Genomic DNA, 26,480 nt, shown 5'->3' with positions numbered 1-26,480 from the left:
CGTGAGCCAATGTTACCATAAATGCTTCCACTCTCCCTGATTTCATTTCGGAAATAAGGAAGGAAAGACGCAGTCACCACTGCTGGCTTGCCCACACGCCTCACCAGCTGCCCACAGCCCCCCCCCCCCCCCACCATCCCCCCCATCGCTCCCTGTCTCCCATTAAGAAAAAGACGCTGAAAGTAAAGTTAATATTCCTGTAGGGACGGTGATGTGTTCAACGCTGTACAATTAAAAAGCCATTATTTCAGACCAAAGTCTCCAGCCAGCACCCACGCTTGAGCAAAGCACGTTCCGGGCCAAGCCCCCTTGTCCTCCTCTCCCTGGCGAAGTCCTGGAGGGGACGAGCCTCCGGGGCGGGAAGGAGGAGTGGGGGCGAGGACTCCGTGCCAGCGCCACATCCTCTGCCAAAGGCTCCGCAGGCACAGCAGTGTCCCAGTACTGTGCCCACCTTCCGTTTCCCCTCCCCGAGTCCCTCGTCCCGGTTCAGGCCGGACCCCGCTGGACTGATTTGGGGACCAATGAGGTGGCAGCGGCTGACGCGTGGATCCCGGTGAGGGTCGATTTCATTTCCAGGGGGAGAGGCCGCCGGGCGGGGGGCGGAGGAGAAGGAGGGAAGCGGGGGGCAAAAAGTAGGAGGGGAGGAGAGGAGAAGCCCAGCTGGGGAGACGCAAAGGCAGCGGAGGCGAACGAGCGAAAGGTGGAGAAGGAAGCGCAGGTTCGCGGACAGCGGCGGGCGGGTGGGGAGGCGGCGCGGGAGGGGCGTGGGCCGGCCGGGGAGGGTCGCCGTCAGGCGGGCGGAGCAGGGGCGCGCGGCCCGGTGGGGTGGGGTGGGGGGGCGGCGCGGGGACGCGGGGCGCGCGGCGGCTCCGGCAGCCCGGGCGGTGTGGCCGCGCCCCCGTCCCCGGCGGTGCGCCCCGCGTCCCCCCGCGCCGGCTCCGCGCCCGGCCGCCCCGGGGCTGCCCCCGCCCGCGCGCGCCCGTTGGGGGGCCGGGGGAGCGGCGCCGGCGGCCCGGCCGCATTGTGACGTAGCGGGGCCGCGGCAGCGCCTCCGCCGCCCGCCCCGCTCCCGCTGCGGCGGTTCCTGCTCCCGCCGCCGCCGTCCACCGTGCGTCCGTCAGTCCGTCCGCGCTTCCGAGCCGCTGGCGCGCCGGGCGCCCCCCGGTGAGTACAGGTCCCCGGCGGGCGCGGCGGGGAGGCGGCGGGCGGCTGAGCCTCTCCAAGTTTGCACCGGGAGACCCCGGCGGGTGTCGCCCCTGCTCCCCGCAGCCCCCGGGCCCCCTTTGTGCCGCGAGTCCCGGCGGCCGGGGCAGCGGCGGCGCCTCTGCAGAAAGGGTTTTGGGGGGGGGTGGGGGGGAGGAGGTCTCTATAGTAACGGCGGCGGCTACCGAGCGGCAGCTTTACTCAGGGGAAGGGGGGTGGGCAGACAGCCCCCGCCTCGGTTTCCAAAGGATTGTTCCTTCCCTTTGCCCATTTCGTGTGGTTATTATCCTGGCTGCCACCTCGGAGGCAGGATTGGGCAGTGCCCCAGCGCCTGAAAGCCGAGATAACGAGGGGCGAAGTAATAGTAACAGCGACAGGACCCAATCACGATAATAATACACGCGAAAGGGGGGCGCCTGGGGTTGTGCCGCCCAGGGGAGCCCCGCGCGCATCCCCGGAGCTCCCTGGCTGCCCCGTCCAGCCGGGGCTGCGACCTGCCCCTCCGGCGCTGTCCTGCGTCCCGGGCTCGTCCGCGTCGATTTTAGCCGCGAATGTGCCTCTCTTGGCCTTCTCTCGTGGTGATGACTTTCATCTGCAGGTGGTAAGTGGGGTGAACTGGTGTTTTGGCTATTGTCAAATGCCACGTTTTGTTTATTTCATTTTTACGAAAAGAAAAGAAGGGAAAATTATGAGCCGTTACTGGCAGCCATACAGTTTCCACAGGAAATACTAGCATTCTTTGAGAAACACGCTACTGCTTGCAGCAAAGAAAAGTCTTTAGGAAACAAAAAGGCAACGGCATTGTTGCTCATTTTCAATGGACCGCTAGGAGTGGGGGGGGGGGGGGCGGCGGGGACGTGTTGTTTTTTCCTGTGGGAACGTTGCTTTCCTTGGGAAAGTTAATTAAGGAAGCATTCCGGTCGGTGTCAGTTTTTCACTGGCTGGTGGCTGGGCCACCTCGCTCCTGTTGACTGTTACTGACAAGTGCCCATCAGAGACCCCGGAGGCAAGGAAGAGCCCAGAGGAAGGGAGAGCCGGTGCAGGACAGACCCGCCGCACACCACGTGCTGTGGAGCCCGGCCAGGGTGCAGTTTGCAAAATGAAATAAGGGCTGTCTGGGGAGGTTTATGAGGATTACATGTGTGCACAGTATGTCAGTTCTCCAAGGTGTCACTCTAAACACGTAATTTTCGAGCACCACTTTCCTTGCTGAATCTGCAGGAAGGCAAAAACCTATTTCTCTCATTATGGAGCAGACATCCCAGCGGGGAATGGGTTGAAATCTGTATTTCATTTGTACATATTGAAATTTTAAAAGGCAGAGAGAACAAGGTATAGGAAAGCGGTATGCTAATGTGTTCACCTCTGGGAGAAAATGTCTATTGGCCATTCCTGATGCATCTCAATGTTAATTTACACTCAGCCTGGTGAGAGTGAAAGGAGATCGCTTTAAGGGGTTCTTGAAACTGTTTGAAGAAGGTGTGACGTTTTCTATCCATCACAGAAGTCTCTCATGTGAAGGCGGTTTCCACTGAAGATTACCCATAATCAAATAGGAAGGAGTCCCTAGGTCTAGAATCAGAAAAAAAAAAAAAAAAAAAAGATGGTGCTTCTCTTAAGGATCTGTGGACATCTTAGTTGGAAAAAAAATAATTATTAAAAACTAAGGGATATAACTTTGAATATAGATTTAATTTTCATGAGGAGAAGTTACAAGATAGTAGATTGGAAGTAACACTGCCTGTACTGATTTGACATTTACTATGTATTGATGTCCAAAAGCAAGTGACCAGGGCAAATGAAGCTCTCCATGTACTTACTATGTCACAGCCTTGCTAATTCCAGGCAGTTGTCCTGGTGCAGGTGTCTGTGGAAATGCAGCACAGAGGCCAAGAAACTTTGTGTGCGCCGTTGTTTTGGAAGGAAGTGGAGTAGTACTTTACTGCTCTTAGGAGGGAAACCCACACAAACATCTTATACAAACAAATGATCTTTGATATTATCACAGGAAGCCTGGAGCTGTTTCTCTTGCCAGATTTAAGGCATTACTTGTCAAAAGAGGAAATCTCCCAAGGAGCAGGTGCATCATTATAAGAAACACAAGGGAGATTCTCTTTTAAATGCAAAATCTAATTGAAAGGCAACAAGAGAATCAGTGACACTCTTCGAATAGAAACCTTGTTTTTGGCAGTCTGTCAGGTTACCGTTGCAAACCACATAGGAGAAATATGTGTCTTGGGAGAACAATAACATCCTGGTGAAAAATCAAACCGTTGCTTCTGTGAAACTTTTACCCTTATATACTTGGCTCCTTGTGCACCTTTAAAAAAATATGTTTATTTATTTATTTGGAGGGAGAGAAAGTGTGAGCAGGGGAGAGGGCGCAGAGAGGGAGAGAATCCCCAGCAGGCTCCACGCTCAGCGCAGAGCCCAGTGCGGGGCTTGATCCCATGACCATGAGATCATGACCTCTGCAGAAATCCAAAGTCGGACTCTTAACCGACTGAGCCACCCAGGTGCCTCATTCTTGTGTACCTTTGATTGATGTGCAGGTTTAGTTACAAGAAATAATTTACTGAAAATGGATCAGTAATGAATCGGTTACTACTATGATATATACTTTGCATGATTTTGCACTTTATGTGGATAACTAGATTTCATAATTGGCTGTTTCCATCTTAGCTCTCTTTTAAGCTTTAAAAGTTAGTGACCAGGGAGGGGGCGCCTGGGTGGCTCAGTCAGTTAAGCATCCAACTTCGGCTCAGGTCATGATCTCATGGTGCTTGAGTTCAAGCCCAGCATCGGGCTCTGTGCTGTCAGCTCAGAGCCTGGAGCCTGCTTCAGATTCTCTGTCTCTCTCTCTCTGTCTGCCCCTCCCCTGATTGCGCTCTATTTCTCTCTCAAAAATAGACATTAAAAAAAAAAGTTAGTGACCAAAATATTTGTCCAAATGATGACTATGAATTGATAAGGCTGATGGCTGGGCCCCAAAATGCACTAGTTGATTCCTCTTTATTGTGTATTCACTTTGTGCATTTGTGGCATATAAAAGTATAAAACACAGGAACTCTTCGTAAGGAATTTAGAAGGGAGGAAATAGGACACATGAAAAATGAATCATACAAAAGATGAAGAAAGATACTGTATGATTGAGCAACCAAGATGCTAAATAGTAAATGAAAAGGGATTCTAAGGAGAAAATGACCAAATCAGCTCAGATGTTTTTATCACTTGTCCGTTGCTGCATAACCAGTCACCCCAAAAAGCATTTGCTTAAAGCAAATATTAAAGCTCATGGTTGTGTGGTCCATGGTTTGGACTGAGTTCAGCTGGATGGTTCTTCTGCTGATCTTGGTGGGGTTCCTTCAGGCATCTTCAGTCACCTGGTGGGTGAGCTGGTGGCAGGGTGATCTAGGAGGGCTTCAGTTACATCAGGCGGTTATCAGACTGTTAGCCAGGTTAACAGGCACCCAGGACGTCTACATCCCATGGACCAATTTGATTCAAATCACAAGGTCACCTTGGATTCAAGCAGTATAGAAAGATTCCACTTCTTTTTTGTAAAAATTTTTTTAATGTTTATTTATTTTTGAGAGAGACAGAGACAGAGTGTGAACAGGGGAGGTGCAGAGAGAGGGAGACACAGAATCTGAAACAGGCTCCAGGCTCCGAGCTGTCAGCACAGAGCCCGATGCAGGGCCCAAACGCACAAACTGTGAGATCATGACCTGAGCCGAAGTCGGACACTTAACTGACTGAGCCACCCAGGCGACCCAAGAAAGACTTCTAATGAGGGGTAGCTGCAAGAAATTGTAGCCTCCTTTTTTTTTTCTTTCTTTCTTTTTTTTTTTTTTTTTTTGCAATTTACATGTTTGAGGACACTCATTCTCGCAAATGTTTTCTGCTAAGGAGGAATGTACTGCAAGACCGGAGAGTTGAGTGAAGCCTGCTCGTAGGCACCCCAGAATTTAGGTTAGGGAATGTCCTGGACCTCATTGTCCTGTAGTCTTCGTTCTGTAAACCTTGGGAAGATGATGAGTAACACAGTGACGGTAAAATGTTAGTCACAGCCTTCTGCCAGTGGCATCAGTATGGTTTAGAGACGGTAGGCTGGTGGCAAAGTCAGCAGACCGTTGGTGGGCAGTGAGGAAGGCTCTGGCAAAGGCAGAAGCAAAGAAAACGGAAAGGAAGGGATCATTCTGGGAGATTCCGTATTTTGGAATGGGGTGACTGATGACACCGCATTACTGAAAGCCTCTAGTCAAAATCATTCTGAGGTTAAAAAAAAAAAAAGCTTAAGTGGCTGAAAGAATGTGCCATTGTGAGAAATAGATCAATAAGTGATTTATTTGGGGGGGAGGAGAAAAATTCAGTTTCAGAAAGGTGGATTAAAAGAGATAAATTGGATGTGAAAGTACTTTATCAGCTGCAGAGTATGCTCTGAATGGTCGCTATTGCTTCGCGCTTAAAGTGCAGCAACTTACATATGCTGGAGTTTCTCCCAAGTAAAGCAACGGAAAACAAAAGGGAACACGGAGGCTATCCCAAGGGTCAAAGGGAAGTCAGAAGAACCACTTTCCGGGTGGAAACAGAACTCCTCAAGGGGGCTGGGGAGTGGGGACTGATGTTCTTTCTCTGCAAGTCACAGCTGGAGGTCTGCCCTTGGACTTGGCATACCCACACAGAGAAAACCTTTGGTCTAGTTTGAATGGCAGGCACACTGCTTCGCCCGGCGCGTTGATTGACAGGCCCACTAAGCACACGATGGGGAGTAGGTAGGCGCTTCCGCGGAGGAGAAGGCAGACCTGCCCTCAGAAGCGGGAATGGATCCACCCGGGGTGGCCAAACCAGCCAATGCCCGCCAGGAATGAACACCCGCCAGACTTATTTGGACCTGGCCCCTGAGGAGGGGACAGGGCAGGAGGTGATGGTACAAGCATACTTACACAGAGACGAGGGTGCATCGGTAACAGTTAAACCCTTGCCAGTGTGGGGGTCTTTTCATGGAAGGAGAGTAAAGAAAGAAGGTCTGGGGGTTGTTTTATTGGAGGGGAGAGGAATTCACAACACATTCCACTCTTGTACCTAAGGGCTCTGTTGAGGTGCTGTGCAACCCGCCGTGTTTTATTGATGGCCAGTCTGAAATTCAGGTGGTGCCCTCACCATCAAGTGCAGCTGTGGGCCAGACAGGAACACCTGGCCTCTCTAACGTCACACAATTAGTCTGAACAGCACGCACAGCTGCTCGTTATGGAAGGGCTTGGATGGACCAGCTCAAATCCAAGCGTATGCTTTTATAGTTTCTTTTGTGCACGTCTAAGAACCCTGAAGATATTCAATAAATGTTAACTTAATGAGTGAATGTGCCATTATCTGGTGCAGTAACATTTTCAAAAGCAGTCTGGTTTGGCTTTTCATTAGTCACAGTAGAATTTGCTATAAAGTCCCTAAGTATCTTTTTTAGATTCAAATGTTTTAAGGTACTATTGTCTCAGAAACGTAGGTTTTTTGTGTTTTTTTTTTTATAATCCACCACTCACAAAAGTAGACTTTTCTTTTTTGAAACACAATTTTCTTTACTTATCTTTGTCACGGCTCTTGGCTGCAAGTCACAGAAACCCGGCTTGTACTTACTCAACTAGGCAGGGGCATATATTGTCTCCCTTATGGGAAAAGTTCAGGAAGGCTCCAATTCTGATTTCCTCGCTTCTTCCTGGTGGTACAATGGTCCGAAGCAGCTTCAAGTTTAACCCCTGCAGGGGAAGAGAATAATTTGGGATTAACTCTTAATTAATGGGCACATGCCCATGCCTGAACCAGCTCCTGTGGCCAGGGATCTGGAACATGGAATTCGACTTGACTTGGCCTTGATCATGTGCCCAGGCCTGGAGCCTTCGTGAATGGAAGGAACAGTCTATGGGCAGAGGCAAGACATGGGGAGGATGTGGGAACTTCATGAGGGGGTGGTGGGTAAAACCCTCCCAAAGTAAATAGCCTGAGAGCAAGCAAGGGGTGGTTCTTTAAAAAGAAACTATCGAGAAGAGAGCGAGGATCCTGTGCAAGCAAAAAGAACAGGTATATAAGGTATATCTACTCTTCCATCCATTTTCCCTGGAGGATGCATCGTCTCTCTGCCCCCAAGCCATGAACCTGGGAATGAGCCTGATTTGACCTCTCATTGGGTCACTCACCAGGACCCCTGTCTCTGTCTCACTCTTTCCCCCGTTAGTTTAGAGCCCCACCCCCCGTTTCACCCTGCACAAGTACCCTCTGAGAATGCCACGTCCAGTCTCTCTGCTTCAACTCCATCCTCCTCACCATGGCCAGGGTGCTCTTTCAAAGAACAAATAGATAAAATCGAATCAGGTAACTGCCTAAGAGCCATTCAGAACCTCACAGCCCTGGAGGAAAAGAGCAACCTCCTGATCTTGAATTCCCACAGCTCCTGGGTTCCCTGTGAGGTGGGCCCTGCCTCCCGCGGACACAGGAGGTTGGATGGGATGGAGGTGTGTGTCGTGTGGCTTCTGCCCCCTGCCCACGTGACCCCCATGCTGTGCTGACCTCTGCCACTTGAAGGCCCCCAAAGGCTTCATTTTCTCTCATCTTCATGGGGTTTTTTCTGCCTGTGCTTTTGTCCCAGTGGAATGTTGTTTCTCCTTTCTTGACCTGACTTGACCTTGAACATTCACTCCTCCTTCCACACGCACCCCAAGTGTTGTTTCTCGGAGAAGCCTTTGCTTGAACACCAGGTCCTGCCCAGCCCCACCTGGCCCCACATCCTACTTTACCCTGTGGTGCCATAAGTGTGACGTCCTGTCCCGTTGTGCTGTGACAGCTCCGAGGGGCTTTCTCATCTCTGTATCCCTGTGTCTAGTGCAGGGGTCCTCACAGCAAACATGCTGAAGAAGCTTTAGGGGAAGGAATGAAAAGGGTGTGCTGAGTCATTAACCTCGGTGGTTTTCAAGATTTGTCCTGTTTCCTTTAACGTGATTCCTAAATTTGCATCTCTGAATGTTGGCCAGGAAAGCAGGGTCTCTTTGAAATCACCGTTCAGACACCTTTCTGCTGTTTTCCTGGCTCCGTGTAACGCTCGATGCCTACTTGGTCACTAACAGCTACCTCAAGAAAGAGGCTGAAAAATACCAGTGGCCCAAAGTCCGTCTTGAAGCTAAAATGTATGGCCCAGAGATCAGATGAGGAATACTTTTTTTTTTCCCCCTCTGCCATAAGAGAGGTTATTTAATAGTTAATATTTATGAGGCACTTACTCTGCGTTGGTTGCTTAACAGATGACTTACAATTATTTTCTTATTAATTCTCACAGCAGCCCTAGGAAGGAGCTATTACCATTATCTATCCTTTTCCTGCCTGTGAGGAAGCTTAAGATTTAGAGTTAAGGTCCTTCTTCCTGGAGATGGCCAAGCTGTCAGACCCTCATCTGGGTTGGTGAGGAGTAAAATCAAGCTTTGATTGGGCTCTTGCAATTCACCCAGTTACAATTTCGGTTCTTGTGGTTCTAAAACCGGGTGACCGCCTCGGAGGTATAAAACATGCCACCTGCCTCCCTTCGCCTTCAATTATGTCAAAAAGACTGTGGAGAAAGATGTATTTCGAGTGGTAAGGGCGCTGGCACCACAGATGGAATTAAGATGGATGTCTGCCTTAGAAATTCCAGCCATATTCCTGTGCTTCTGCTGTTGCCAGATAATAAAGGGCCCATCTGCAGATTGTACTGCTGTGTATAAAACTCACGCCTCTTGAACAGCCAGAGTGAAGTCTTTGTGCTGAGGGTCCTTCAGAAAGTCCATAGATACGTAAAATATGCTAAACACTTTGGAAGTCACAGAAGCTCGGTGGGTTTTCACCGGTTTCCAGTCTGAGAGCCTTCTGGGGATCTGATGAAAGCTGAGGATACTTTCCTTAGAAAAAAAGTTTGGGGGCACCTGGGTAGCTTGGTCGGTTAAGCATCTGACTTCAGCTCAGGTCATGATCTCGTGGTTCGTGAGTTAAGGCCCCCGCATCAGGCTCTGTGTTGACAGCTCGGAGCCTGGAGCCTGCTTCGGATTCTGTGTCTCCCCGTCTCTCTCTGCCCCTCCCTCACTTGTGCTCTGTCTCTCTCTCAAAAATAAACATTAACAAAAAGAAAAAAGAAAAAAGAAAAAAAGATGTTCATACACACCACTGAGTCCAGGGCTTCCAGAATATGTGGGAGCCTATTTGTGGATTTCCTGGGGCCCCACAGACTCCAGGTTAAAAACCTTGTTTAAGAGCTATAATCCAGGGGCACCTGGGTGGCTCAGTGTGTTAAGCATCCAACTTTAGCTCAATGTGTGTTTTTGAGCCCCACATTGGGGTCTACAGTGAGAGCACAGATACCACTTCAGAGCCTCTGTCTCCCTCTCTCTCTGCCTCTCCCCCGCTTCCATGCTCTCTCTCTCTCTCTCTCAAAAATAAATTAAAAACATTAAAAAAACAAAAAAAGCTGTTGGGGCGCCTGGGTGGCTCAGTCAGTTAAGAGTCCCACTTCGGCTCAGGTCATGATCTCACAGTCAGTGAGTTCGAGCCCTGCGTCAGGCTCTGTGCTGACACAGCTCAGAGCCTGGAGCCTGCTTCAGATTCTGTGTCTCCTCTCTCGTGCTCATGCTCTGTCTTTCTCTGTTTCTCAAAGACGAATAAATGTTAAAAAAATAAATTAAAAAAAAAGCTGTAATCCAGAAGAAAAATAATGGCCATTGTCGAATATATACCACTTATTGACCATTTATTGAATGTTTACCGTGTGCCAGTCTTTTTTGAAAAGTACATTGTAGCTAACCAGCCCCCTAAGCCCTGTGTTCCCAGCCCTGTTGTAAGCTGCGGAGAATGAGGGTCAGAGAAGGAGCTCAGTGTCCCAGCCACCAAGTGCTGAGAGTGGAGTCAAACCCCGCCGGGCGTCACTGTTATTTCATGCGGCGTCCGTGCTCGTTCCTCTCACCACGCTGGGCGTGAGACCCGTGCCCGTGACCTTCCGAGCCTTTGTTCCCCCTTGACTTCCCTCACCCTGCAGCTTCCCTGGTGGCAGTGGGTCAGGCAGCCGCTTCTGCTGCAGCAACCTCTGGGGTTGTCTCCCGTGCAGGGGCCGACAAGGGCTGGGAAGGTCTCGGCTCCTCTGCACCTTCGCCTGGGTTGACAGCTCGCACGCAGACCCCAGCGTCCGAGAGGCAGATCGCTGCTGCTTGACCCCGCCTCAGTGAGCCCCTCGCTCTTTCCTGAGTGCAGCCTGCACCCTCAGAGTCATTAACCACACAGCAGCAACACTCAGCAGCAAAACTGGCTGCAGATTCTCCATTGGCACCCCTCACAGACCGTTACGGTGAGGTGCTGCTCTATGCCAGGCTCCCCTCGGAGCTGTGGTCACTACAGTGAGCTAACAGATGTGGTTCCTGAGCTCGTGGCATTTCCATCTCTTCTAGATCTCCCCGGGAAGGGGGCTAGCAAAGAAAGAAAAGGCGATGTTTTCGGAAAGAGAGAGTCTGAAGGATTGATTCTCCTCCCGTCTCCGTTCTTTGCAGCTTTACATCTCTAGGCACAAGCGTGTCTGCTTCTCTAGCACTTTCATCCCTCCCCTGGGTTGTTGAGAGTGCTTTAGATTTCCAGAGACTTAGTAGGCGGAGTAAGGGGGACACAGGCGCATCAGTGCATCTCAGCCACCCTTTTTCAGATGAGGGGGCAGAGTGACCAAATGACTGGCCGGACGGGGTTGAAGGCAAGGCTAGCTAGCCAGTCTGGTGCCTGGCGGAGCATAGCCTAGTGTAAGCCACAGGCTGCTTCTAAGTTATTTGTGATGTGATTATTGTCATTTTGGCTTTGATGTTGTGGTCTTTCTGCTGCAACTGAATCTGGCAGGCATGTACTACTCAGGAAGCACACGCACTGCCAGCCTCTGCCCATCTCTGCAGCCCCTGAGAGGCGCCCCTGTGTGCTCTTTTCTACACATTTCCTTCTCCCTGCCCCCCAGCTGCCCCCGAGACAGCCTCCCAGGTTCTCTCTCTAAGTGTTGTGTTGTGACTTCTTACACCACAACGGGCGGGTAGAGGGGTGCCTGGGTGGCTTTGGCAGTCTGGGACCCGTGTCGGGCTCTGTGCTGAGGGCGTGGAGCCTGCTTCAAGTTCTCTGTTTCCTTCCCTCTCTGACTCTCCGCCACTCACACACATACCCTCCCTCTCTCTCTCTTTCTCCAAAATAAATAAATAGATAAACGTTAGAAAAAAAAAAAAAAAAAAAAAAAACTGGTGGACAGAAATAATAAGTCTGTGAATGTGAGCCACTTAATTAATTTCTCATTTTCTAGCAAGCACGTTAGGAAAAATAAGAGGAAACAGGTGGAATTAATTTCCTCTATTTTACTTAATGCAGTATATCCTGGATATTAGCATTTCCTCATGTAATATAAAAAAAAAGTTATTAACTACCTCCCTCTCGTTCTTGTTTTTCATACTTTTTGAAAGCTGGCATGTGTTTTGTTATTAACTCAGACTCGAGCCACACTTGTGATGGTTAGTAGCCACATGTGGCCTGTGGTTCCCATAGTGGACTCCAGGCTTGGGCTCTGAGGAGGCAGTGGGAGTCCCAAGGGCAGTCTCAGGGACGACTCCCTCTGTCGTCCCTCCACAGTGAGCCTGCGCCTCTGCTCTTATGCCTGTTGGATGGGGCTGGCTGCTCGCTACAACCTGGGCTCTTGAGGGTAGGGTTGCACCTGTCAACTTCCCGTCCCCAATGTGGAATGCGGCATTTAGTAGGCCCGCAGCTGGCATTCAGTGCATTGGCAATTCATTAATGAACGAGGAAAGATTATGCGTAACACCAGGAGCAGCCAGGATTGGTATGTGGGGCCTTGTCTCGCGGCACTCACTTTGCCCGTCAGCTCCCGGCTCTGGCCAGTGCCACAGAACTGCATTTGAGTCCCACCGCATGGCCAGGAAGCCTCGACACTGGATAGGGGTGTTCCTAGCCTCAAACTGTTCTGAGGTTCCCCATGTCGTGTTCAGCTTTAGGCTTTGCCTCTTCCAATATTGATGATTAGAGGAATTTAGGCACAGTCCAGTATATTAAAACTTCATGGTCTTATTTAACAGGATAAAAAAAAAAAAAAATCCCAAACAAGCAGGATAGACCAAACACCAAAAAAGGCCCATCTGCCTTCCAGAACATGAAATAAGCAGGGGAGGAATAGCTGTGTCAGGGAGCTGTCTCTGTTGCCAGTGGTTTTAGAGACCTCACCACTCCCTGGAGAAAATGGGAGATTGATATGCTGAGTAAATTAGCATTTGCACATACAGCATTTAAATTTTGCAAGTGCTTCTAACCCACTAATGGGCACGTTTGTCCCCTTTACCCCTAATGGTGAATGTCACTTAAAAGAACTCATACAACCAAGTTTCAAAGATTGGCACTCCCATAAAGCCATACCAACCACATACTCAAATAAATGCACAGTTTGCAAATGGAAGAAACTGTCACTGTACGATCTGTTAGGTCCTATAAACATTGTAAGGGATCCTTGTCTCAGAGAAGACTCTGGGCGTCTCAGGCCCGCTTAAAGAGTGCTTTGAAATAGTAAATGGAATCCGGCCTAACCTCTGTTTTACCATTGATGACCAGTGTCAGCCTGGAAAGCTCATTGACCCGCTTGGGCTTTTTGTTTCTCGGAACGCACATGGGGAAAAGTGAATCCTGCTGTCACACGCTATGAGGGGGTAGGGAATGAATGAAGCCTAGAAAATGTTTGAACAATTCTTCGGGAAAGCTATTTGGAACAGTTTGAAGACAAGGTAGCTTGCCAGTATTTTTGCAAAGTAAATTCTAAAAAGATAAAAAAAAAAAAAAAAAAAAAAAACAGCCAAAAAAACCACATAGCCTGCATCCTGTAGTAGATAACTAAGCACTAGCCACATTTAAGTCATTTGAAGATCCCTTCTTTAATAAGTCAAGGATGGTTCGAGACAGACAAAGCTTTACATCCATTGGCTCCAGTTGTGAGAATGCTGCTTTCATACGAGTCTCTTACAAAGGCTCTCGTGCCTCTCTGTGACTGTAATAGACTTTGTCCAACATGACGGCTCTGGTGTGCTGTGTTGGTGTAATTGAAAACCTATAAAAGGGCTGAGAGCTACTTTTGAATTGGCTCAGTGCACTTGGACTGGATCTGTCAGAGTGGTGAAAGGTTTAAAGGAATTTTCATAAATGAGGTCTCCAAGCTGTGTTTTAACCATCGAGTTCCAATGAACTCCAAAGCCTGTGAACTCGGAGCATAGCGCCTCAGAGAAGAGCAGTCATATCAAGATGGAAATAAATGATTCATTTTCATTCCCCGAGTTCTGCAGACATAAGCACACTTAACTGCTGATCATCATAATTTAGCAGTACTGTTGTGCACTAAAAATACAATTTAAAAGTCTAATCTTTAATTAAATTGAGTACTCACAGATTAACATGGTTACAAATCTTGGGAGCTGGATATAGTACAATGTTTACTCATGTTGCTAGGAAATAGCAGGGCTCTTTTTAAGTTACAGATTGATTTGGTAAGTAGAGGGATATGGGCTCCTCCCAGCAAGGGCTTGATGGCTTCTCCTCAGTTTCTGTTTCATAATGTATGTAAATGACTGTCACGGAGCAGAAATCCTGCACACTCAGAGCTTTGGTTGGCGACAGAAGGCACAGGTGTGTGCACCTGAGTAAACATTTGGAAGATGACTGAAAGGGCGATTTTTACCTTGAGCCCCTTGCATGAAATAAACATCATCAAGTGTTCAGGTTTTTAACAAAATGAATTTTTCCATTTGGTAGAATTATCTATCAGGAAAATAGATTGTTCTTCAAAATATAATCACCACGAGGCTAATTGATGGTTTTGCATTCTTGCCATTTGTGGGAAACTGTGAAATTAGTATAGAAATTTGATACGGGTTGATGGTTTTCCAGAATCATTAAAACTTCCATGTAGGAAATCAACTCTGCTATTCTTTTTTCCCCCCTTTCCCTCCCTTTGGCAAACCTCTCCGCATGACACATTGTACAATAGTTTTTAAAAATGCAAAGCTAATGCTTGCACAGCATGAAAGGGAGCTGCCGTGCCAGCGCACTCGCCTTGTCCCTGAAAGAGACGAAAGATTTCTATGTGCTATTTCAGTTAGGATCAGGCGGCAAAGAGTGGCCTCCTCAAGCTCCAAAGTAGAACTGAGAAAAAACCCACAGGGGCAAATTACTATTTGATCTCTTTGAGGCAGGCCCCTATATGTGGAGCTGGCGTTTCCAAGCGGAGGCTCTTAGGAAGAGATGGAAACATATTAGAATACTGGATTGTCTCCAGGAACAACGTCAGGGTTAGGATGCTTATTACAGGGTTTTTATCCTGTATCCAACCTCCGAACAATGTGGGGAGAAGTAAAGGAGGGTGCCACCGAGGGGCAAGATCACGACTGCACTCCCAGATGTGTGCCCGTGACCTCTCTTGGTAATTAACACACTTTTAACTTCCCTCTGGGTAATAATTGACTCATTAGTGCAGAAAGCAGTTGTTGATTTTGGGTAAGAATTGTTTTCTGGGGCACTTGGGTGGCTTAGCCAGTTCAAGTCTGACTCTTGATTTCGGCTCAGGTCACGATCTCACTGTTTGTGGGTTCGAACCCCACATCAGGCTCTGTGCTGACAGTGTGGAGCCCACTCTGAATTCTCTGTCTCTCTCTCTCTCTCTCTCTCTCACTCTCACTCTCTCTCCCCCCTCCCTTACTTTCTCTCTCTTTCTCACACTCTCTCTCTTTCTCTCTCTCAGAAATAAAATAAATAAATTTAAAAAACATTTTATAAAAAAAAATTGTTTTCTCAGTCTGTGCATGTACCTTGTGTAGTCCCAAGTATATACTATATGATCGATATATTGTAACTGAATAAATGAATCCTTCAACATGTCTTGAAAGTCACTGTACTAACATAAGACCTAAGGCTTAGTCCATTGCAGTAAATAGAGTTGAAGGCCTTGTCTTCTCAAAAGATATCACCATGCTCCCTGTGTTATATGTGCTCAGAACATCCTTCCAAGGCAGGATACTATCAAGTGGGCAAAATTCGATGTGATGGAAAGTTTCACTGCCGAGCCTCTAGTTGGAATAGGTTGTGGAATTGTAAGGGGTGAGAGACCTACTATTACAGAACTTTTCTTGCAAGAGAGGAATTTGAGGATTTGGAGATGGAAAGGTGAGATAAAACTAAAACACAGATTACAAGTTTCTTGGGGGTGGTAATTACCTCCATCATACTCACCATCTCCTCCAAACACCCCACAGCATGCTTATTAAATGGTGTGGCATAAAGACGGTGGATAGGAGGGGTGTCTGGGTGGCTCAGTTGGTTAAGCACAGACTTCAGCTCAGGTCATGATCTCACAGTTCATGGTTTCGAGCCCCACGTCGGGCTCTGTGCTGACAGCTCAGAGCCTGGAGCCTGCTTCAGGTTCTATGTCTCCCTCTCTCTCTGCCCCCCCCCCTCGCTCACTCTCTCAAAAATAAATAAACATTAAAAAAATAGATAGTGAATAGGAGGCAGAATACCATACTGGTTATGAGCTTGAGCTTGAACCTCAGAGCAAGGCTTGCCTCAGTCTCTTACTGTGTGTGTTTTCACATACATACTGAACCTCTTGATACTTTGATCTCATTTCTTCTTTTACTAACAGATATTTGTTGATAACCTCATTTATTCAAGGTAATTTTTGGATGCTTGGGATAACTGGGAATAGTAGATACCAGGTTCACTCTCTTCCTTTATCTACCTGCTTTGTGCGCTGAGATGTTTGGACTGAATCAGGAGGCTCCTTTGTTCTCTGACTTCTGATTGGATTTGGCCGGTGGGAGGCATCATCAGGACAGGAGCAGGCCGGTGGGAAGAGAGTGCGAGCTGTTTACTTCCTGGGTTCCCTCCTTTACCAGGTTACTGCCTGCTCCTATAGGCTCCTGCCAGGAGCCATCTCCACAAGGATGCTTTCTGAAGTCTGATGACTGCCCTCCTACAGACGCTTCATGCTGATACCACCGTCCTTTGGACTCACTAGCTCACTGTACCGTCTCTTGTAGTTACTACAAAGCCTGCCCACATGCTTGCACGTGGTCTCTTTATTAAACTCCTCCAAGTGACTCCCTGTCTCAGAGGTCATCGTGAGGATGACACGATTTAGGTAGAATGTAAAACAACGATGGGCTTCTAGTAGGTATTCAACAGGTTCAGTGTGAGCATCGTCATTAGCTTTTTTTAATACAGCGTATTGGTTGGTCATGATAATTATTATGTTGTTCTTTTAAAATCTTGAAACGACGAGAAGACAGCTATCATCTTCCAAAGGTTAAGAACAGGATGAGTGAAACAGGGAGAGGTTAAGGGCTAAGGTCAGCAAGTGCTACAGTGGCAGAACTAAAAAGCGAATTAAAGAGTTTTGACTCTGTCTCTTTGGACAGGGTTCTCCCTCACAACACAACTGGAAAAGGGAGTTAAAACTTCAAAGTGTTTAGCAAATTAAAACATAACCTACCTGGGATAATTGGGTCCATTTAGTGCAGGTGAGCCCCATTTGTGACCACTGAGTCATAATTGGGTTGAATTATGCATGTGTCAGTGTCTTTACTTTAATTACTATAAGGGCTGGGGCTAAGATTTTCACATTTATGCCTCCCTGATACACTCAAGACAGATGATCCTTAGCCCTGTATTTCTTCTCCACCCTCGGGTGTAGATGTGCTCATTTATAATCAAAGCTGAATAGGAGACCAGCATTATGGTGCTTGCGTAGTAGATTTTGTGCACATACACATTCTTTTGACTTCTAAGAGTTCTCTTTCTTGAATCACACAAAATAGTTCGCTGTGATCTTTAGAGTCTCTTGTCTCTAACTTAACAGCACGCTGATGAAACTGTTGGTCTTCAGGGTCTAACACATCCCCTGAAGAGGTAGGGGCCCCTTTGAAAACCAAACATGCTAGGACTTCTTTCCATTTGATAATGAATTGGTCACAACTCTTGAAATTGCAGACTGTATGGATGCATCTTTCGAGGTTGTGGGAAAATTGTGTGAGGGTTCGTTCTCAAACTAGAAAGATAGTGAATGTCTGCGGTGTTTCATTTTTACAATTAAGTAGAGTCGGGGAGGAATAGAAGTTTGAAAGACCTTTTGATGTCTGTCCAAATAAGAATTTATGTATTGTCCCTTTTGTTCAAGTTGCTGAGCAGGGGGTGGAGGGGGGGGTGGGGAAGAAAAGAAAAGAAAAACCACATATCTTGTTGCCAGAAGAACCGATGCTTTGGAAGGAATGATTGTGACTAGAACCTTTGAATCCCCTTTTATCCTTTCACATTTGCCTTAAAGTCAACCCCTGCCTTCCTGCCTTCCTTGTTTGTGAAGAAGATGCTTTTCAGATATTGTGGACTTAGCAAATGCAAAGTTTCATAACTCTTTTATTCATCTATCATTTGCCTGTTTATTGTCTTTGAATTGTCCTTTTTGGATGAGGTAATTACACACAGTGCCATCAGGATCTCCCAGTTGATACTAAGGAAGGCTCCTCTTGCTTCATTTCAGTCCTCTATTTCTGTTTAGTTTTCATCTCTTGCCATTTTTTTTTTTTTTTTTTTTTTTTTTTTTTTTTTTTTTTTGCTTCCAGTAAAATCCGGTGGCATTTTCAGTGAGAGGAACTACTATATTCATAGTAATCATTATTTTAAATGATTATACTGTTGTCACCACAGCAGTTGTGTTGACGTGAGTACTAGTAACATGGGAATAAAATTAAATTCTTAGTAGATCATACCAAAAGTATCATATTACTGTACCTAAGAACCTTCTATGGCTGCTTGCCAAACAGAAGGAGTCATGAGTCCTTTAAAACAGAGTGACTGATGGATGGTGTTTGCAGACTGAAGACTGATTACTTGAAGCAGTCATTCTGTAAACATGAGTTGATACCTTTCCTTGTGTAGATGCAGTCTTTTTCTTCTATGAACTTTCTATCTAGTAGAGGAGAGAAATTTGGGTGTTGATAGTAGAGGTGTGGGCAAGTGCTACAGTCAGAAAGAGGAGGGAGCCGTGAACTCCACCTGGGATGGGGGAGGAAGGTGGTCAGATTATCAAGGGCTTGTCAGGAAAAGTGCCATTTGATTTAGAGCTCAAGGCCAAATGGGTGTTCACCAGGCAGAAAATTTAGGAGAGGGCAATGGCGTCTGATACATTTGGGAAAATATAAGTATTTTGATGTGACTTCACAATAAGATATATGGTGTGCAGTGGCAGGAGATAATGTCAAAAGGATGACCAGGGCCAAACCTTGATCTGTTTCCCACTGCGGACAAAGGGGGCTTATGTTTCTTTTTCAGTGGGTGATGCTAATAAATAATCCTACCTAGATTGTTGTGTTATCCATTCTCAAGGCTTATGCCGTCACCTGTGTTGATGACTTCCAAATTTTTATCGCTGGCCTTGGGCTAGAGATCCTCTTTGTCTCTTGGTCATGTACATTGGGCTGTTTCATCAGCTCTCAAAGTTTACACCTCCAAAGTAAATTCATCATGTTTTCCTCAAAATCTTGGCTGTCTTCCAATTTCTTAATTGAGTGAACGGACCCAGCTTTCAAGGAAATTATCTGTAGTACTTTGTTCTCTTGAACGTCCCCATGCCCAGTATCTCCCAACAATCCCAGTCCTCAGTAGGTCTTACCTTGTTTGTTCAATTACTCTCAACATCATTGAACGCTTTCCATCCACATTTGTCGTATCTTTATTCATGATGTCATCATTTTTCCCTTTGATCAGCCCAGCAACCTCTTAACCCCAGCCCCACTCCTTTCTGATCAGTTGCTGCACTGTTACCATGTTGATCTTTCTAAAATTGATTGCGTCTGTGATCATGCCAATAAATTTGTAGTAGGTTTTCATTGCCTCTTTATAAAATAAAAAATCCTTAGCATGACATACAAGCCCTTACAATTGGCCCCACATACCTGTCCATCCTCATGGGTCCGGTGGCCAATCGCCACGCCTCTCCAGAATTATTCAGTAACTTGAAGCTGCCTGCAATTTCCAGTCTATTAGTCTCCTAGGAATTTTCCTATTCCTGTTCCCAGACTTCTTACTCTGTGAACTCATTCCCCCTGACCTCTGCCTCCACCCAGGTTGGAGTGAGGTGTTTCCACAACTGTGTGGTGATAGATGGTTTACTTTTCTTTGTCTCCACTAGACTCCCAGGTCCTCACTGCCAGGCTCCATGTCTCATTCATGTCTGCCATATTCCCAGTGCTTACCTTCATGTCTGGCACATGGTTGTAACAAAAATAATAGTGTTTACGAAGGGCTTGTTATAGCTCAGGCAAATTGTTAATTTATTTACATACATTGTCTCCTTTAAAAGGCAACAACAACATCAAGCCTTGTTTTGGAAAAAGAATGTGGCAGAAAAGTGAAGACTGGGTAAGACATTTGTTATAGGGAGTCAACTTAGGGCATTGTTTTAGCAACTGAGAATTTCAAAGAGATCTGTACTAGTGGTAGAAGCAATAGAAATTTAATGGAGAGACTTTGTTATAGTGATTCTTATCACTAAATTTTAGTGATGGATGGATGGATGGATGGATGGATGGATGGGTAGGTGGATGGATGGATGAATGGATGGTGAGTCCAGCACATGGTCCTTAGAACTTACTGCAGAACTGACTTTCTTTGACTTCTAAGTCTTACTAACTTTAGTGCGACAAGCTTATTTGGTGGGACTAGAGTCCCAGCTCTCTGATGCAACTGCAGAAGCAGCCTGTATGGCAACACCCTGAGAGGAAACCAAGTCAAAAGCAGACCCATCATAAGAGAGTAATATGGGATGGCTTTTAAAAATAGATGTTTAAAACTTTATGTATAAAATTATTAAATTAGGTTCAAAATTGTTGAGGTAGTTATGGGAGTATGCTATATATTTAGAATTCTCTCACTCAAAAATGAAGCTTTGAGCAAAGTCATCCTAAGCATAGGGCTCCTCGGCAGAGGGTAATGCTGAAAAGCATGGACCTTGGAGTCAGACTTCCTGGTTTGAATTCTTGCTCAGACATTTACTAGCTGTTGTCACCCACATCAAGGTCCTGGGTCCAGTTCTTAACCTCTCAAGTGGCAGTGCCGTCTTTGCTGGGGTGATGTAACAATGAAATGACAATAGAAAAGCATGTGCCGTTGTAGCGTGGTGGGATATGGCAAGCACTCGCTCAAGTTGGGATTTACCTCCTTTCATAAACTCATTCCTTAGCAACAGTGAGAAAGGGAGAAGTTACTGCATTTGTGCCTCACCATATGTTTTCAACCAGCTTTGCTGATGTTTTGAAGATGTGTTATCATAGGAGAAATTTTGCTTGTTTCCTATTAAAAATGACAATCTTGTAAACTAAACTCCCCTGAAAGAGGAAGAGGTTGGTAGTGCACAACCTAAGTGCATTTGGTTTTTCCCCACAATTCCTGAAAGAAAAGTTATGAGATGAACAAATGTTAGTGGTGAACAATCATTTAATGCACACAATGTATTAAATATGATCCCTCATCGACCTAGTTGGTTCCTATTTGGTGGGAATTCTCAAGTTTATTGGTTTTAAATGTTCATTGAGCAGTACTTTTTACAATTTGTTACTTTAGCTCTGTAGCCAAACATCTTAATAGGAAGAACCCTTAAAATACGCTGTTTTCCAAATGTTCTGAAGATTTAATTAGCCTGTATGTATTTCAAGGTAAAAGTAGTATGTCCTTAAGGAGGTTTGGCTGGGAAATTAAAAAAATATTTGATTTAAATAATGACCGCCTAACTGGTGATGAACAACGAACGAATGATAAACACCTGTAGTGCGAACCTAGTGACATCCTTCTAACTGTCTGCGTTTTTGCTTTCGTTGGTTTCCTTGATTGATAGAGTCCATATATTTGGTTTCTTCTCTCAATTTGCTGACATTCTCTGTACCTTTACCTTGTTATTTTTTTCTCTTTTACCACCCCATCTTAACATATCCTATGTTTATTTGATTTGTATTGTCTGTCACCCCCACCTGAACGTAAGCCGAGCTGTGTAAGACTTCCCTTTGTTTACAGCTATACTCCCCAAAGTGAGCAGAGTGGCTGGCCCATCACAGAAATTCAGTAAATATTTGTTGAATGAGTAAGTGTGCATATGGCAGCCTGTGCTTAGTGGAGAGTCTTAAAAAGGTTGTGCAGCCACATAAATGTGTTTTCATAAATATTGTTTGCTGAATATGTTGGGTTGCTTGTTCATGGACACGCAAAACACAACTTGCGAAATGTGAAGAAGAATCAATGGAAAAATGTTAAATCACTCTCCCAACTCTGAGGCAACGATTTCAGATTCTGGTGTGTTCTTCCTTTCATGCATTCGATAGCATAGTTAGGTGTCGTCTCAGATTATATTATTTTGTACCCTGCATTTTTTTTTTTTTTTGCTTAGTATTGTATCACCAGTACCTTTTTATGTTTTCACGAAAGTTTTTACAAAGACTTTTCTATTTAAAAATGATGGAGTAAAAGTACATTTCTTGCCACCTTCCACGTGACAGCAGGAGTAGTGAAAAACAGAGAAGAAAATGCATCTGTAATGAAACAAGTCATTCGCAACAAGCCCAGAGCACAGTCCTGGAAGTACACCTGCCAGGTGTGTAATGTGGGGATCCAGGTGAAGGAAGACATAAGAACCTGTGCTTTTCTCATCATCGTAGACCTTGAGCAAGACCCAGATTTCCCTCAGATTAAGTACACTGCTGTAAAAGACTCCTCCAGCATCCCTGAGGTATGTGACCAGACCTAGAGCTGTACATAGACTGTGGGAGAAGTGGAGGGCAACTCTGTCAACACCTGAGTGTCACCACTGAACGGCAGAGAGATGGAACTGGAGGAGAAGCCATCTTTTTTTTTTTTTTTAAGTTTATGTATTTATTTTGAGAGAGAGAGACAGGCAGAGAAGCCCAAGGAGGCTCTGCACCATCAGCGTGAAGCCCAATGTGGGGCTCGAGCTCATGGAACCATGAGATCATGATCTGAGCCAAAACCAGGAGTTGGATGCTTAACCAACTAAGCCACCCATGCACCCCCAGAGAAACCATTCCGATGTGCCAAGTAAGCTAGCTTCCAGGCTGAGGGAACCTGGTCAAAATGAAGTGCAGAAAGGAGAGAGAGTGGGCCGCCATTTCCCAAAAGGGCTTTGCTGCAAGGCATGTTGGAGCAAGCACTAGAAGGCTCTGGGACAGAAGAGAAAAACCTTTCTGGAAGAGCCAGCCAAGGCTTTTAGGGAAATGCATTACTTACTTCAGACTCTGAGAACATTATAAGACACTAAATAGCATTTGGTAAACTAAGAGTGAATACTTTTTCCCTGACCTGTTGCGTAGAGAGACGTTGCCACTGTAGGGAGAAAATAACCCATTAAGATTAGAAGTAAGAATGAAATAGCTGAGCTTGTACAAACTCTGTGTAGTTTACAGAAAGAGGTTAGCGCAAAGATAGGAGCCATAAATCAAAGATTAAGCAACATGGCACAAAAGGGCATGTGTTTCTGTAATTGTAAAATGAGCTTTTCAGCAGAAGGTGAAGCTGAGCTTTTCAAATTTCTGGAATGTCACTGTTTATTTATGAGCCAAGATAAAACTCATTTTTAGATAAATGACTAAATTGAAATACTATAATGCATACCATTCAAGCGCTGTTATGGTTTAAAAATGTGACTATAAAAATGTCACATTATCATGGAACCTATTTGTTGGTTAGGTATTTGTCGAGTCCTATCTACTCTGTTTATTAACTCCCACTAGGTTTCACTACCGCCTGCCTCGTATAGCCAAAACACAGTAGCTATTGTAAAAGCAAGATAGAGTCCTTTGCACCACACACAGTCCTGAAGATCTCAGGACCTCTTCAAGCCAGAGCTGAAATCGTTGACCATGACATTTGGTGAAGTAGAAATAAAGGCTCTTTGTTGACAGAGACAATTTACCATAAAGCCATGGGCTCTTCAGAATTCAAGTCCATGTTTTTTATTTGAAACTTGACATCTTACATTCTAGTTTTTCTACCACGCACTCAAGCTATTATGGTGCCTCCCTACCAAATTTAACAGAGGCATCTTACTGCCTAACTTACTATATAACTCATTTTAAAAAACCAGCTCCAGTCCTACATATTCTATATCTTGCAGGTTCTGAATTGAGATCTGCCATCCATGTTAGTACATTTTACATGTTCTCTTCGGCCGCGAATAAAATGTTTTGAGACGGAGGACAGTTAGGAAGTCAGAAGCCATGAAGGGTGGGATATATACTATGGTGAAAACATAGAGGCGATGGCAGCCCCAAGAAAGAGCAGATTAGTGTGGACGACTTGAGCTTTGTGAAGAGGAGAGAAGTGAATCAAGAGAATGAGCCAGGTAGTGCCAGGAGAGGATGCCATAGAAGGCGCATTCTCCGAAGAAGTTACAAGAAGAGGAACTCCAGAAAAATGACAATAGAATGGCGAACTAATAAATGCAAACATGTACGTACTGTGTGCAGGCGCTGTCCCAGGTGCTTGACACAGGTTAGCAAATTGAATCTTCACAATAACCCAGTGAGGTAGGAATGATTAACATCTCCGTTATGTAGATTTTAAATGATAGCATAGAAAATTAAAGTAACTTGCTCAAGTCACACAGCTAACAAGAGGCCCAGCTGGAATTTGAGCCTGTGCACCTTAGATCCAAGTCCGTGCTCTTGATCACTGCACTCTGTTGTCCCTTTCAGACATGGGTGGCAAATTCAGATGATTTATAAGAGTTTCACTATTTGTTGTATGAATGAGTTGGCAGGCAGGTCTTTGCTCAAGGCCAGCGTCTGAGTAATTCATACTCAGGAAAGGTCCAGCGGGGAGGTGATGAGTTAAAGAGGACACACGAGTTCATGTCAGTGGGATTAGCTGTAGTAAAATTGAGGGAGGGATAACATAGGGTGGATTAGAGAAGATTTTTTTTAATAGCAAAGCCTTATCTGGAAAATGTGGATTCATATTAGAAAAAAATTTTCTTCTCAAAGTTCTCTTTTGTAATTGAAAAATATCTAATTGGGGCACCTGGGTGGCTTATTCGGTTAAGCATCTGAGTCTTGATTTTGGCTCAAGTCATGATCTTGTGGTTCATGAGATTGAGCCCTGCTTCGGGCTCTGCATTGACAGCACGGAACTTGCTTGGGATTCTTTCTCTCCGCCCTTCCCGGCTTGCACACTTTCTCTCTTTCAAAATAAATAAACTTTAAGAAAAAGAGAAATATCTTATTAAAAAATGTGCTAATATGTACCTTTGCAGTGGTCCTAGATTAACTAGCATATGGAATATTTCCTTGTCACCACCGTTCAAATGTGTAAAGCGCTGATGTGGGATAAGTGTCCAGTAATTGGTGGATTATTCCTTCAAATTAGTCCCCTTGGGCAAAAGGGATATTGACCCTATAGGTGTGGGTTTAGTTCCTTCAGTTTTCAAGAACTGTTATTAAATTGCCAGCGATATTATTCAATCAGGGTAGGTTTGGCCAGAAGGTACTTCAAAATGCATTTGACAAAGCACTTTCACTATTAACAACTAACACAGTTGAAAGGGTGAGAGGAACACTTCAAGGCAACTCAAATACCTATTTTCAAGACTGTTTCCTATTTCCTTGTTTTTTTTTTTACAAGCAAGATACTGTTTAATTTTATTTCAGATAAAAACAAAACCTAATGTTCTAACATTCATCGTTAATGGAATATGTTTGGGGGGGGGCGTGGGTGGGGGAAACAGCTCTCTAGAGAAGTTTGAGTTGAACAGCTGCCAAGGACCTAAAAGATAGGCTTCATCACATGCCATATCTAAGGTTTTGTCTTTACGATGTCTCAGTAACTGTTCAGTTCTATTAACTGTTTAATTTTGTGAATAAGCAAAACTGATCATTTGGCTTTTTTTCTCTTTCTCAACTCAAAGTACCCATTTGTGGCTGTAGAGATAGCAGACACACGGCCTGTTTGGACAAATAAAAGATGCTTCAGTTATGATGGCATAGGAAGCCTGATCTCAGAAACCTTTAAAGCACACTTTTGGATTCTGTGTCTGCCTCTCTCTTCCCCTCCTCTTCTCTCTCTCTCTCTCTCTCTCATTCAAATAATTGAAAAAAAAAGGGAATGTGTGTCTGGGTGGCTCAGTTGGTTGAGCACCCAACTTCAGCTCAGGTCACGATCTCAAGAGTTTGTGGGTTCAAGCCCCACGTCAGGCTCTGTGGTGACAGCTCAGAGCGCAGAGCCTGCTTCAGATTCTGTGTCTCCCTCTTTCTTCCCTGTCCCTACTCATGCTCTGTCTGTCTGTCTCTCTGTCTCAAAAATAGACATTAAAAAAGTTAAAGATACAGAAATAAAGCACACTGAGTTTTGGCACGTGGTTTCTCTGGACTAGACTCCCCTGGAAACTGAGTCTGTGCAGGCAGTTTATTAGAGAGTTCTTTTGAGATCAACCCCTGTGGAAAGAAGGGAAGGAAGCAGAAGTGGGCAGAAATAGCTGTGCCCTGATGCAGTCTCACCAAAGGCCTCATCCAGCTGGTGGAGAGCTCTGAAGCCAGGAGGGCCTCTCAGCAGTGTTAGAGAGTTGGGACAAGGAGGCCCAGCCTCTGTAACTCCGTGCCACCCAGTTATTGGATGCAGGCTGTGCCTAGAAGGTGGCTCCCGCCAGCCAGGGGGCAGTTCCCTGAGAAAGGTGACAGCTGAGCGCTGCCAGCAGCTGAGGAAGGAAATCATCCAGTCTTGCAAGGGGAGCAAGGGGAACACACTCGTGCCATCTACTACTAAACTGTTACTGTTATTACTAAACAATTACTAAATGCTAAAATAAAGTTTTAGGAACACACTGGAAATAATAAAAAGAGTAATATCTACAATTTCTTCTTGACATTTCCATTATATCTTATGTGACCACGTTTTCATTTTACAGAGAAAGCTAAGAGTAATTCTTATTACTTGAATAAGTCTTTTTTTTTTTTGCAAAGAAAAGGGAAAGAGGCCCTATCTTTAATTACATATGGGTGACCAAGAGAATATGTGTGTGTGTGTGTGTGTGTGTGTGTGTGTGTGTGTGCAAGAGAATATGTGTAATATAGACAGAGCCACTTTGAGTTATGCACTGTATCGGGAACTTAACGTATTTAATCTGTGTAACTCTCCTGGAAGGAAGGGAATGTAGT

At 45.5% G+C, this 26,480-nt stretch overlaps 1 protein-coding gene across 7 annotated transcripts in view; it reads left to right on the top strand.

Annotated features, from left to right (window-relative positions):
- Positions 1-397: 397 nt before the first annotated feature.
- The window catches only part of SNCAIP (synuclein alpha interacting protein), a 164,857-nt gene continuing 138,774 nt past the window's right edge, over positions 398-26,480 (top strand). Inside the window, exon 1 of one of the 7 annotated variants that reach the window (XM_086705501.1) lies at positions 398-553. The gene's annotated coding sequence lies outside the window, so the exon portion shown is untranslated. Of the gene's footprint in view, positions 554-632; positions 719-990; positions 1,165-1,419; positions 1,805-21,374; positions 22,046-26,480 lie in introns of those variants that run through there. The other 6 variants (XM_086705506.1, XM_086705495.1, XM_086705535.1 and 3 more) reach the window with 6 other exon arrangements.

Source organism: Puma concolor, chromosome A1 (assembly GCF_028749965.1).
Source record: "Puma concolor isolate L17-30 chromosome A1, mPumCon1.1.hap2, whole genome shotgun sequence".
Taxonomy (NCBI): domain Eukaryota; kingdom Metazoa; phylum Chordata; class Mammalia; order Carnivora; family Felidae; genus Puma; species Puma concolor.
Note: the sequence above shows the minus strand (reverse complement) of the source record. Positions and strands in the feature narration are given on the sequence as shown.